This window comes from Phyllostomus discolor, chromosome 4 (assembly GCF_004126475.2).
Source record: "Phyllostomus discolor isolate MPI-MPIP mPhyDis1 chromosome 4, mPhyDis1.pri.v3, whole genome shotgun sequence".
Classification (NCBI taxonomy): domain Eukaryota; kingdom Metazoa; phylum Chordata; class Mammalia; order Chiroptera; family Phyllostomidae; genus Phyllostomus; species Phyllostomus discolor.
The window spans coordinates 55,622,647-55,638,325 of NC_040906.2; the positions used below are offsets into that span (position 1 = coordinate 55,622,647).

General features: G+C 34.9%; 1 pseudogene; it reads left to right on the plus strand.

The window, feature by feature from the left end:
- The first annotated feature begins 1,173 nt into the window (after positions 1-1,173).
- LOC114494842 overlaps positions 1,174-15,679 on the plus strand; it is an 87,022-nt pseudogene continuing 72,516 nt past the window's right edge.

Consider the following 15,679-nt stretch of genomic DNA (forward strand, 5'->3'; position numbering starts at 1 on the left):
GCTATTAGGAAGTAATCCAGTCATACAGGAGTCTAAGCAAAATGAAATGTATTAGCTCCACCTTATAATTCTTTTGTAGTTCTGTTTTTGACAATTACATCTTTAATCTATCTTTTTCTTTCCCTCATTTGGTGGGGGTTCGTGGTGTGAGGCAGGTATATAAATTTACAGCATTCCAAAAAAATAGTCTTTTTGTCAGTCCTGTTGTTTTTGAATCGTGGTCCTTTTCCTGGACATGACTCACTCTCTGTGGCTTTCAGTAAGCCGCATCCAGATTTCTGCTCACATCCAGACTTCGGAGCCTTGCACAGCACACCACGTGGGTTTTTTTTTTTTCCCTTCAGCATTATTTATGGCAAAGTCACAGGCTATTTCATCTGTTCTCCTGGCTTGCAATCACTTTGAATCAGCTCACTGTTCTGCCACATCTTGGTTTTGCTGCTGCCATAGCATTTCTTTAGATGTTTAGCAGAGGGATAGACAATGAAAGATGATTAAAATGCTTCCTGCCCCTCACTGGTTTATTTTGTGAATCCCAAAGGTATGAAACAAAGAGATTGATGTGGCAGAAAAATGACAGTTTTGAAGTTCCGCTGTTATTTTCTTACTGAGCAACTTCCCTGGCAGGTTGTTCTAAATCTACAGGTCTCCAATATTTTCCTACACAACAGATATTATTTACTTCCTTTTAGATAGTCTCTACTCACTTTTTCCCATGTTAACTATAAATCTCCCCCTTTTCTCTGTTATTCAAATATATGTAAATGAGCAAGAACTATATTATCACCAGAATAAGCTTGAATTAACTATAATTTAATATAATAAAACTTATGTGTTGCTAGGTTCTGGTACCTGATTATTTATTTTAAAGTATTACCTATTGTAAATTGTGCATGGATTTGTCTAAATGATCTCTATGGTCTCCTCTACCTTTAATATTAAAGGAGCCATAAGATGATACAAGTGGATATTCTCTGAAGGTTGCATATGCATTAAACCAGTTACCCTAATTAGTTTACCAGTCCATGGAAGTGAGTGGTGCTGTCCCAGTCAGCACTCCCACTTTCTTGGCTCTTGCACAAATGATCTTGCAGTTCCTGTTGCTCATGTGGTTGATGCACAAAGCCTGTTCAACTTTGAGAGGTCTGTAGCATAACGCAAATTCAAAGAAACATGTTAGATAAAGTGAAGACCTCCTTGGGTTCCTGCAAGAAAAAACCACTGAGGTACAAGGTTCCACTTGTAGAAGCCATGGAGGTAATTTACTGCCTTTTGCCTTTACACTGGATAGCAACGCTCACCATTATCCTAACTATGTGTGAGTTTGTAATATGAATGGTAGGATTGTTTATGCATAAGGTAAGATAGATATTACACAATCTTTTTTCTGTAGTCATTCATAACCACATATAGTTTATATATAAATATATATATATCTCCTTTGTTTTCTTATGTTCAAGGTCCACATAAGAAAGCAAGCTTCCTCACTTTCTTGTTGTAATGATTAAGCACACTCTAACTTTTCCTCAGTATCCTTCACAGTAACTGTTCAGTATATTGATGGACAGATATTATTTTCTAGTCAAGGGGCAGCAAAACTGTAGATAGGTTTACACATCATCTTATATAAGTTTCAGATATATGGTGAAACCATTAGAATTCCATTATATCTTTAGGTTCCACTTGAAAAGGGTTTGGCCCTCACAATAAAAATTAAAACAGCCCTTGTCAGTGTGGCTCAGTTGGGTGGAACATCATCCTTTGCACCGAAAGGTCACAGATTCAATTCCCAGTCAGGGCACATACCTAGGTCGTGGGTTCATTCACCAGTTGGGACACATATGCATAGCAACCAATTGATCTCTCTCTCTTTTTCCCTTCCTCTCTCTCCTCTCTCCCCACCCCATCCCTTCCTCTCTATCTAAAAGCAATGAAAAAATGTCATTGTATAAAGATTTTTTTAAAAAGCAAAATAATGGTGAACCTCTTCTATATTAATAGCTCTTTCAGTAATGAAAACACCACTTTAAGTACTAGGCACTAATATTGCTAATAAACAGCTTTAATGATTAATACAGTAAAGACTTTACAATTAAGCTAAGGCATATGTAACACCAACAAGTCTTTTCTCTGCCTTCTCAAAAATTTCTGTGATTGTTAGGTGGTTATTCTTTGCAGTATCTTTTATCTGAAATAGTTTGACTTTTTCATGGCTCCTTTTAGATTCTCCATCTTGTTCATAATTCTGTCTCTAAATTGATTTATCCTCCTTTGGTACTATCTCTTATTTTATTTCTTTCACTCCATATATCAGATCTTGCTATTGACAGTCCTGATTTATTCACTGTATGCTAGCTGTATATGCTGCTGAAACTACACACATGCTGTTTATTTAATTTAAGAACTCATTCAGTTGCTGTGAGGTTTGTCTATAATAAGTGGTATGATACTTGAAAACTTCTCTCTCATTCAGTACTGAACAAAAACTATTTAAGAGACAATTTTCACAAAATCATCACATTAAGAGTACAGAGCTCTCACTGCAGATTTGGACAATACAACCTGTCATTAAATATCTCAGGCAAATTTCCATTTTTCATAATGAACTATATAACATTTTATAGATGAATTGTAAAAAGAACAGTATGAACATTTATAAAGGTGCCTATATATCTAATTATCACAATCCCCCCAAATATTCACTAACCATTACACATTAGATTTTGTAGACATACAAAATCACTGCCTACAATGTACTTAGTGTCTTCCAGCTTGATCTCTTTGCTCATAATTCTCTAGAGATACTCATTTTCTGATTGCCCTAGTAATGACTACATTTATTACCTCAAAACAAATTAACCCAGATGACATCACAATTGTTGGAATATATTTAGAGCGAACAGCTATAAATTTAACATTTTTTCTTTTCATAAATTATTTCTAAGTTCACTTGTCAACCAATAGTAACCAACACAGTGAAAAAGTTTCCTTTAAAACAAATATTTTATCATTTATGTTGCAAACAGATTTAGCTGTGACAGCCCCTTTTCTAATGAGTGTTTGTGCTCACATATATAGACAGAGTCCTGTTAATAACACCATTTCCTTCATGGAGAAAGATGAGTCTATGTAGCTACCATCATTATAATCTTCACTTGGAAATATTTGGAAGGCAAATTGATGAGGAAAAATATACACTGAACTGAAAACTCAAAATAACTATTTTTTTAGTTCAAGCTCTATTAAGACATGCCTGTAAAACATTGGAAAAGGTTCTTGATATTTATGGAGAGCTGTTTTCCAATATTCAAAATAAAGTCATCTAGAGTGATTGTATACAAGCCCAAGGCTATTCCCTGTGAGGAGTAACTTAGAGACTTCATACTGTAGAGAAAGAAATGTACTTCACTAAAATACTCTTGTCAAGTATGGAAGGCAGAATAATGGCTCCCCAAAGATGGCCATAACCTAATTGTTGGAAATTGTAAATACATTACATTACATTACATTGCAAAAAAAGCATTAGATGTGCAGAAAGAATTAAGGTTTCTGATCAGCTGACCCTGAGAAGGGGAGATTCTCCTAGATTATCCAGGTGAGCCCAATGTAATAACAGGGTCTTCGTTATATGGAAGAGGAAGACAGTAAAGTCAGTGTTGGAGTAAAGTAGCATGAGAAGGACTCAACTAGCTATCATTGGCTATGAAAATAGAAGGTAACCACAAGTCAAAAACTGTAGGCCAAATCTAGAGCTATAAAAGGCAAGGAAATCAATTCTCCTCTTGAGTTCCCACAACAAAAATAGCCAAGCTGTCATTTTGATTTTAGTCCATGGAAAATCATTTTGGACTTCTGACCTCTAAGCATTAAACTAATAAATGTGTTTCCTTTTCATCCACCAAGTTTGTGAAAATTTATTGCAGAATGATAGGAAATAAATACATCAAATGATTAAACAAATAAACAGTGACATAATATATCAAATATGGAAAATGACTCAGCCACCGACTGGCAATGACCACAGAATGCTCAGATGGCTCATCGAAACACGAGAAAAACATACACAGAGACAACCAGGTTCTGTGGGGAAATAGGGATGAAATGGCCACTCTCTCTAGTGGAGAGCACCTCGGCCACCCTCCCTAGGGGAGAGTGCCTTGTTCTCCCGCCAAGCAGGCTTTTATTGGGTTTGTTTGCATAAGAATTTAGGTAAAGCTCATTACTCATTGCCAGGAAGTATGGATCAAACAATAGATAACAAAGAATTCTGAGGGCCTATTTTGAGTCAGGGTCAGATAGCTAAAGAGCTGTAAAAAACTTTAAGGAACAAACTTACTTCTTCCTTGGACCCTTATCATTCAATTGAGAGCATTCTAAACAAAGCAACTTTCACAAGATTTTACATATTCTTTCTTAGTCCTGATCACCCAGGGAACCTGCCCTTTCCAGCACAGGGTGGCACCACCCTGTCCTTGTTTCAGGCTTAGGTGGAGCAAGGGAACTAAGGCAACCAAGAGATAAGGAGATTTTCTCACAGACAATGAGGACTCAGGCTTTGTCAAAGCTGAGGGTCGAGGATCCACCACCCCCTTTTTCTGTAGCCCCCAAAGTCCTTTCTTCGGGGCCTTCCATGTGATCATGCCTGTCTTAGATCATTCCCCCCTTGGGGAATCTTACCCATCATTGGCTAACCGACCAAGCATTGGGGGCCAGTTATAGATGAAGTAAAAGGAGCAGAAGCGGTGCTCCTGCCAGGGAGATAAGCTTTTGTTTCCTTGTTGGCTTATAGTCCAAGGTCCTTCCCTCAGCCTTAGCCTAGGCAGGGGTTATAGCTTCTGATACCAGGCAGGGTGGTTCCCAACAGGAAAAGAGGAATTAGTTTCCAAATTACTATACTATATTAATAAAATGTCCATTTTCCTGAAAAAAAAAATAGGACATATACAAAGAAACAGGAAAGTGTGGCCGCTACCCAGGAAAACCAGCAGGCAATAGGAACTGTGACAGGGCCCAGATGTCACACTTACTTTACATCTTCTTCAAGGAAGCCCTTATGACATGTTTAAAGAACTAAAAGGAACCAGACTTAAAAAAGAAAAGGAAGATATGAAGACAATGTCACACTGAATAGAGAAAAAACAACCAAATGCAGATACTGAAGTTGAAAAGTACAGTAACCTTCAGGAAAAAAATCACTAGAAGGGATGAATAGTATATTTGGACTGGCATAAGAAAAAACAATCGAGATCAATAGAGATGATACAATCTGAAGAACAGAGAGAAAAAAAAGATGAAAAAAAAAATGAACAGAGACTCAGAGAAATGTAGGACACTGTTAAAAGCACCAGGATACATAAAATAGAAGTAGCAGAAAGAAAGAAAGAAAAAGGAACAGAAAAATCATTAAAAAAACAATGACTAAAAATGTCCCAATATGATTATAAACATTAATTTAAACACCCAAGAATTTCAATGAACTCCAAGTAGTTGTTTTATGTTGATCTCAGCCTATCAACAGTAATGCTATCAGCTAGGAATATCTGGGCCTCTACTATGTGTGACAAGCCCTCACAGACATTTATTTCCCTGACAGGAGCCAATCTGGGCTAGACCAGCCCTTGTACTTCTTATTATAATTGTAAGGTGCATGTCAGCAACAAACATCAGAGAACTTTAAAAAAAACACACATGCATTCAGGGCCTCACAGTTAAGGCATGAGTAGAGAATGTGTATGGAATTAGGCTTCTGCCTTTATTAGAATCAAGAGTGGAGTGCCTAGGGTTTTGTGGACTTGCTCCTTATGGGTGAATTTAAAGTATAAGATCAGGAATTAAAATGTAGAGAGCAAAACACAGGATCACTCAAGCAGCAAGTTGTCTAGGTCACCCAAGGCTTTCTATAAAGGGGAACGTTATGAGTGGAGCAGTCTGGGTCTTAACCTAGTTGTGGAACTGGCATATGTTTGAGATATATGTCCTTTTTTTAAAAGATTTTATTTATTTTATTTTTAGAGAGGGAAGGGAGGGAGATAGAGAGAGAGAGAAATAGCAATGTGCGGTTGCTGGGGGTTATGGCCTGCAACCCAGGCATGTACCCTGGCTGGGAATTGAACCTGTGACACTTTGGTTAGCAGTCCACGCTCAATCCACTGAGCTATGCCAGCAAGGGCTGATATATGTATTTAAAAAATAAAATAAAATGGATGCCTGACGGATCAAAACTTTAATGTCAGAAACATTACAGTAAAAAAAGGTAAACGTCAGACCCCTATACTACAGTGATATATACATAAAAAGTACCTCACCTAGACACAGCAAAGAAAATACGCTGAAAGCCAAAAACAAAAAGAAAATTTTGATAAGACAAGAGAAAAATCACTTGTCACATATAAAGAAAGCCAAATATGATTAACAGATAATTTTTAATCAGGAACAGTGCAGGTCGTAAGACAGTGGATAGCACATACAAAGTACTGAAAGAAGAAAAACTGTCAGCTAAGAATCTTATAGCCAACAAAACTACCTTCAAAATGAAGGAAAAAACATCTACAAAACTAAAAACAACTTAAAATAATAAAGTGAGATGTTAAAACTGAAAGCAAGTGACACTGACAATAATTTAAATCCACATTGAAAAACAGAGCACTGGTAAAGGTAATTATATAATTATAAGACAATATAAATGAATATTTATTCTCTTAATTTGTTTTAAAAATAACTATATAAAACAATGTGTTTATAATTGCATCGTTGGAGCTATAACATATAAAAATGTAAAGAATTTTACAGTAACAACAGAGAATGGAGGTGGGAAGAAAGCTGCATTGGAGTAAGTGACAGCAGATGGCAATATGAATCCACTGGAACAAATACGAACCCAAAGTGCTAGATAAGGAGTCTAATACAACCAACTCTATAAATATATACTTGCTTCCCTTAATTTTCTCAACTTTCTTAATAGACATGAAATTATACAAAGTAGTAATTAAAACAATGTATTATTAGGTAAAAGACATAGATGTATAACATGAAACTAATAACAAAACAAGGGGCAGGAGGAATAGAACTGTATAGGAAGAACATTTCTGTGTCTCACTAGAATTAAGTTAGTGTAAATGTGAAATAGATTTTTGTTAGTGTAAATGTGAAATAGATTTTTGCAAGTTAATATCTATGATAAGCTGTTTGCAATGGCTAAATTTAAAAAATATAGTAAAAATCATTAAAAGAATTTAAATATTACACTAAAAATATTCACTTTTTCAAAAAGAAGTAAAGGAGGAATAGAAAAATAAAACTGACATAAGACATATATAAAACAAATGGTAAAATGACAGATTTAAATCCCATTATAACAAAAATAATGATATATATTATGGGGTAAACAATTTAAGCAAAAGTCAAAGGCTGTAAAATTGAATTAAAAAACATGATCTGTTTATAGGAGACACTGCTGTTTACAGAAGACCTGTACATTAGATTCAAAGATACGTAGAGTTCAAAAATAAATACATGGAAAAGGCTATGTCATATAAATAGCAACCATAAGAAAGATGTAGCAGCTATACTCATAGCAGGCAAAATAGATTTTAAAATAGAAAATATTACTGGAATTAATAAGAATATTTTATAATAAAAAACAAAGAGGCCCATCCATCAGGAAAATCTAACAATTATAAGTACAGAAAACCTAACAAAGTCCCAAACACAATATATGAAGCAAAAGTGATAAGATTCAAGAGAAAAACAGACAATTTAAAATATTAGTCAGAGAGTTTAAAGTCTACTTTTAGAGGATGGCAGAATGAGAAATTATTTTGGTCTCTCCCCTTGCAGTTTCAGCAAATTGAACAGCTTCCCTGCAAACCTTCCCTGCTGGATGCACAGAAATGCCTGGGAAATTTGTGCATTAAAACATCTAAAGGTGGACAAGCGGAAGCAAACTGGGGAGGAGAGAAGGGAGAAAAGCTGAGACAAGCCAGGAACACAACTCTACATCCAGGAGCTCATGGTGATGTTCAGCTTGTCGAGGAGAGAAGTCAAATTGTAGTTGACACTCCCTTCAGCTGGAAGGAGCAGAGATTCAATGGGCATTCCTACAAGAGTGGATGTAGTAGCTGGAGCTGAACCCAGGGACTTGGGCAAGGACACAGCACAGAGGTGGTGCTGCAGTTTTTGGGCAGTGGGCATCTGACAGAGATACAAAACCATGGAACCTAGCCACCATATAACCTCCCAGAGCTCACCTCCTTTTGCTCTTGGTGTTAGATTGAGGAGCACATTATCTGCAAATTCGAGAACTGGTACTACAGAATCATTTTTTCCCCCTCCACAAAGGGTGCACTCTGTGACTGGTCCTGAGGTCAGGGAACAGGGGTACCTCAAGGAGATCTGAGGTCACCATTATTGGGAGGCCAAAATAACCAAGAAGTCAGCCAGTTTCCCCCAGCCCACTCCACATTCATTGATCATTATTACACTGATGTTAACATCTGGCTAGAGGGAATAACACTGGGATTTCATGGATCTGGAGCCCTATCACTCACCACATTCCCCTATAGGGTTGGTTCCCCTGGGATCAGGTTGACCAGAGCAGAGGGGAGGAAACCACCTACCCAGGAACACAACTGCATAGAGATCTGAAAAGCCAGAGAAATGCAAGAAAACTTAAAAACTTGTGATTCATCACCACCTACTGGAAAATGACAGACCTCTCCATATTAATGTGCTAGAGAGGTGCCATTCACACATAGATGCCTAGACAGAGAGGGAATCCATCAAATACCATGAATAACCAAAGCAATGAGGCAGCTCAGAAAGAAAAAAAAATATCCAGAAAAGAAACTTTAAGACATAGAAATATGTGATAATAAGTGACAGAGAATTCAAGATTTCAGTTCTGATAAAAACTCAATGAGAAGCAAGAAAATATAGACAGGAGTTTAATGAGCTCAGAAAACAAATCAACAAACAAAATGAATACTTTACCAAAGACATTGAAAGTTTTAAAAAGAACCAAAGAGAAATTCTGGAGATGAGAAACTCAGTAAAATAGATCAAGAATGAACTGGCAAGCATGGGAATTAGAAATGAATAGATGGAGGAGAAAACAGTGGTATTAAAGATAAAAATATATAAATTATGAAGAGGGGAGAAGAGAGAAGCTTAAACATTAAAAAAAAAACGATGGCAACTACCTGACTACATCAGAAAGAGCAATGTGAGAATAATAGGCATACCACAAGAAGAAGAGAGGGGCCCTGGCTGGCGTAGCTCAGCAGATTGAGCGCGGGCTGGGAACCAAAGTGTCCCAGGTTCGATTCCCAGCCAGGGTACATGCCTGGGTTGCAGGCCATAACCCCCAGCAACCACACATTGAAGTTTCTCTGTCTCTCTCTCTCTATCTCCCTCCCTTCCCTCTCTAAAAATAAATAAATAAAATCTTTTAAAAAAAAAGAAGAAGAAGAGAGGGAGAGGGAATGGAGACTTGTTCAGACAAGTTGATGGGAACTTCCCAAATCTATGGAAAGAGCCGGATCCTTGAATCCAAGAAGCAAACAGAACACCTAGTTAGCTGAATCACGGGCACATTGTATTAAAACTATCAAAAATTAACAACAAAGAAATAATTCTCAAGGCAGTCAGGAAAACAAAGAAAGTAACCTATAAAGAAAAGACCATTAGGTTATCACTGGACCTCTCAGCATAAACTCTATAAACTAGAAAAGAGTGGAACCAAATATTTAAATTACTGAGAGAGATAAATTACCAGCCTAGGATAATATATCCCCCAAAATTGTCCTTTAGATATGAAGAAGTAAAGACTTTTCCAGACATTCAGAAGCTGAAAACTACAAAGCATTATTAAGAGATTGAAAAAGAATGAAATAGGAAGATATTCCATGTTCATGGATTGGAATAATCAATATGGTTAAAATAGCCATAGTGCCTAAAGCAATATACAAATTTAATGTAATCCCCATCAAAATCTCAATGACTTTTTTAAAGAAATAGACCAAAAAAAATCATCAGATTTGTATGGAACCACAAAAGAGTCTGAATAGCCAAAGCAATCCTGAAAAAAAAGAACTAAGCTGGAGGCTGAACTACCTGACTTCATATTATACTACAGAGCTACAAAAATCAAAAGAGCGTGATATTGGCAGACACACACACACACACACACACACACAACCAATGAAACAGAATTGAGAGTACAGAAATAAAACCACATGTATATAGGCAAATAATTTTTGACAAAAGATTCAAAAACTGACAATGGAGGAAAAAAGCCTCTTCAATAAACTGTGCTAAAAAAATTGGAAAGCCATATGCAAAAGAATGAAGCTAGATTACAGTTTGTCCCTATGTACAAAAGTTAATTCAGAATGAATCGAACACCTAAATATAAGATCTGAAACAATAATTAACGTAAAAGAAAACATAAGTACTAAACTTATGGACCTTGATTGTAGAGAACATTTTATGAATTTGACTATAATGGCAAAAATGAATGGGACTATATGAAACTAAAAAGCTTCAGCACAGCAGAGGAAACTGACAACAAAACAAAAAGGCAACCTACTGAATGGAAACAATGCTTGCAAACAGCTCTACAAGAGGTTAATATCCTAAATACTTAAAGAACTCATACAACTCAACACCAAACAAACAAATGATCCAATTACAAAGTAGGCAGAGGACCTGAACAGATACCTACCCCAAGAAAATATAAAAACGACCTTAGATATGGATGAAAAGATAATTTAACTTCACTAGCTATTAGGGAAATATAAATCAAAACTATAATTAGATACCACCTCACACCTGTTAGAGTGGCTATTATCCACAAAACAGGTAATAACCAGTGTGGAGAGGTTATAGAGTAAAAGAACCCTCATTCACTGCTGATGGTAATGTAAACTGGTACAGCCACTATGCAAAGCAGGATGGAAGTTCCTTAAAAAATTAAAAATAGAGCTACTCTATGCCCCAGCAATCCGTCTTCTGGGTCTCTATATGAAAAACTCAAAAACATTTATTCAGAAAGATACATGTACCCTATGTTCAGTGCAGCATTATTCATGATGGCCAAGACATGGAGACAACCAAAGTGTCCTGTAATAGAGGACTGGATAAAGAATACATGTGTGTATATACATATACGTATATATACATACACATGTATATACACACAGGCACACATATATGTAACAGAATACTACTTATCCATAAGATGAAATACTGCCATTTGCAACAAAATGGATAGACCTTGAGAACATTACACTAAGCAAAATAAGTCAATCAGAAAAAATCAATCACCATATGGTTTCACTCACATGTGGGATATAAACTGAAACTCATAGATACAAACAACAACATGGTGGTTACCAGAGCAAAGGGGGTGTGAGGGAGGTAAAGGGTAAAAGGGGCAAAATATATGGTGGCAGAGGATGATTGGCTTTGGGTGATCAGCACATAATGAAATGTACAAATCATGTATATATCATAGAAATGTACACTTGAAACCCACATGATTTTATTGATTAATGTCACCCTAATAGATTAAAATAAAACAAAAAATCCCAGCACTTTAGCTAGGCTGATCAAATAAAATGTGAAAATCTTCAAATTAATGAAGTAAAAAATAGAGGGGGCACTACACCATTTTTTAATAATAAAATTTATACAAAGAGATTGCAATAGAGAAGTCTATGCCAAGAAATTAAATAAACTAGATGAAATGGACAAATTCCCAAGCCAACTTAAACTTCTAGAACTGAAACAAAGAATCTAAAAGGACCTATAACAACCAGAGTTTGAATTAGTAATTTAAAAACTTCACAAATACAAGCTCAGGCTAGGATCACTTAACTAATGAATAATCCAAACATTTAAAGAAAATTTATCACCAATATTTCACAAAAACAGAAGAGGAGGGAATACTTCCTGACTCATTCTATGAAGCCAGTTTTATCCTGATACTAAAGTCAGACAAAGCCATCACAAGAAAACTCTAGATCAATACATTTTATTGATAGAAACTCAAAATTCTCAACAAAATGCGAGCAAATTAAACCCAACAACATATAAAAAGAATTATACATAATGAAAAAATATTGTTTGTTCTAGGAATAGGTCAAATTAATATCCAAAACTCAATTAACATAATACATCTTATCACTAGAAAAAAAAATTAAAAATGCAAGAAAACTTCCAAAAAATGAAGAAAAATAGAATAAAGGATATAAAACATATGGTCATTGCAATATATGCAGAAAAAGCATTTGGCAAAAGCCAACAGATCATGACAATAAAAATATTCAATCAAGTAGAAATAAAACAACTTATCCAACCTGATATGGCATCTATGAAATAAAAAAAATATATTGAGACCATACCTGATGGTGAAAGACTCAATGCTTTCCCTGTAAAATAAAAAAAATAAAAGGACATCTGCTTTGCTGTTTTTATTCAACATTATATTGAAAGGTCTAGCCAGGTCAATTAGGAAAAATAAAATAAAATGAAAGGAATATATATTGTAAATAAATAAATAAATAAAAATCCATTTGCAGATGACATGATCGTGTATATAGAAAATCCTAAAAAAATCCACTAAAAAAACTTAGAATTAATAAAAGAGTCCAAAAACTTGTATAATACAAGGTCAATATACAAGAACTGACTATATTTCTATACACTACCAATAAGCAATCTGAAAATAAAATTAAGAAAACAACTGTATTTATAATACAACAGCCTCAAAAATAAAATAAGAATAAATGTCACAAAATAACTGCAAAGCTGATGTCTTGAAAACTACAAAACATTATGGTAGTAAATTAGAAAATATATAAATAACCAATAAACACATGAAAAGATGCTCAACATACTTAGCCACCAGAGAAATCATATTAAAACCATGAGCTACCACTATACAGTTTCTATTATGTCTATAATAAAAACATAGGTAATGACTAATGTTCAAAAGGGCATGGAGAAATTGAAACTCATACTGCTAGTGGGAATGTAAAATAGTGCAGCTTCATTAGAAAACATCCCAGCAGTTACTAAAAAGTTAAAACAAAGTTACCTTTTTAGCTTTTATTTTCAATCCCAGGTATATACCAAAGAAAAATGAAAGTGTGTAATCACACAAAAACTTGTGTATTAATGTTCGAAGCACTATTATTCATAATTGTCAAAAAAGTCAAACTGAAAAGCCCATCTATTGATGCATGTGCACAAAAGTGCAATATATCTACGCAATGGAATATTATTTAGCAATTAATAAAGTGAAGTACCGACATGCTATAAAATCCATGAACCTTGAAAACATGATGGTAAATGAAAGAAGAAGTCACAAAGACTACATTCTGCATGTTCTATTTGTATAAAATGTCCAGAATACAAAAAATTATATCTACAGAAAGTAGACTGGTAGTCACATAGGGCTGCAGGACTCATGACAAAATTAAAAAATGACTCCAAATGGGTATAGAATTTCTTTTTGAGGTGATATAAATGTCCTTAAATTGATGTGATGGTTGCATTACTCTCTGAGTATATAAAAACTTTTTAAGAAAACTTGAAACTTTGGCAAAAGGTTTATGGACAAAATACCATATAATATATGTAAATGTGAGCCTGTATTTTTACAACTGTAAATGAAGGTGCAATGTTTGTAAAATGTTACTTCCTTTCAAAATAATAAAAGAGAAAAATTATAATTATCATTGGCAAATTTTACCATTTCAACATCATTAAGGTAAATAGTTGCAATTCTTCAAAATCAATATTTTAAGTTGATTATTAGCCTGTTTTTTTTTCTATTGGGAATAGACTTTTCCTAATGTAATTGAGTGGATTTTCTAGTCTTGAAAGAGTAAGTGGAATGACATAAAGAATAAATAATGCTGCTTTTCTGTTTTTTGGTATTGGTACAAGGCTAAATGACTCTAAGAACAATTTTTCACTGCCTTTGTTAAGATTATTTTTCTTAACTGTTTTTCACTTTCCCTAAGTAACAAACAAGCCTGTGCCTGGAGACTTTAAGTGACAAAATAAGCCAGCCTGACAAATGGTGTAAATTTAATTTGGATTCAAATATTTCACCTGAAATACAATATAACTATTTTTACAGTAGATACGAAACAGCAAATGTCTTACCATTAACAGTCATGTGTATTTGATTTGTTTGTTTAATTTCCATGCATGGAACCCATAGGAGATGAGAAAACTTCCCAAACTCTGTATCAAGATTTCCCAGGATAGCTGGCAACTGTGGCTAAAATGTCAGTCCACATTTCCAAGTACCACAGAGCCTTCCGCCACCTTCAGGAACGTCCTGGACTCTTCAAATCTATTCATGGATATTAATTTAGACCAGAATATGGTAGAATGGATGCAATATATATAGTTATAGATCTTTTTTATATACAGTTACTATACATTTGATATATATCTATATCCCGAGATATATATGTATTTAGACATATATGCAGATACACAGAGAGTTAGAAAGATAGTTAATTTAGATAGATAATCTTGTTATTGGCTTTCTCTGACCTGGCTATGCTGAATATACTATAACTTAAGCACCTTCAGAGATTTTTAAGTCAATATTATAGTCAAAGTCTAAGATAAGACGCTTTTGGAATAGCTCTTCATATCTAATGACCTACAAAAACCAGACAGCTTCCTACATATCCCATAAACTAACCTGAGTGCATCCTTGAGCTCTCAGGCAAATGCCTGTGTGTGATCCACAACCTGCATAGACACACGTGGTGATGCTGGCTTTGTGGCCACAGAAATGCTGCATAGCACTTCAAGGGTTCCTTTCAAAATCAGTGACACCACTATAATCTAAAAATACAATTGTAATGAAAAATAATTAGTACTTCGGCATTCAGAATCTTACCTGTGGTTTCTAGTGTGAACTAACAAAAATGCTGTGTTGTGGTTGGACCACATAAATGTCAGTCTGATCTTCATCAATCATTTCCAAATAAGAGTTTTCACTTAGAGAAATCAAGGCAATTAAAAATATTCATAAAACCCTTTAGAATTCTCAAATGAAAGATCACAAAACTACTACAATTTTCACATTTAATTTTAATGCTGGTCTTTTACATCATTTTTACATCTGAAGTGGCTGATATTTTTAATACATTACTCTAGTTGGAAATAAGGCAAGATTTGAAGTTGTTTCCATTTCTTAGTTTAAGTATCTGCGTCCTTGAAGAGCAACTCTAAAAGGGTGCAATAGATTTATTCAGAGGAGTAAACAATGAAGCTAAAGTAGTCTCTCATGTAAAATATGGACATGAACCATTTGTGCATGTACTCAGTCACACATTCACTCAACAAATTGTTATTGTGTTCCTATTGGGCACTATGTTGGGAAGTGAAAACATGATGAAAAAGTACAACATGGTCTCTGCTTTTGAGGCAATGACACTCAAATGGGGGAGAGGGGAGTATCACAAGTAATTGCATCATAAATGTAATATTCACAGCTGAAATGAGCTTCTGTTTCTGCCACTGTACTCTATGTACCACAACAAGATGTTTTTTGGCTAGTCATAATTCCATGTGCCCAGTGATTATAATAAGAGTCTGTTGAATAGTCAAAGTTCAATAAACATTAAACTCCATGGAGAGGTATGAGCTG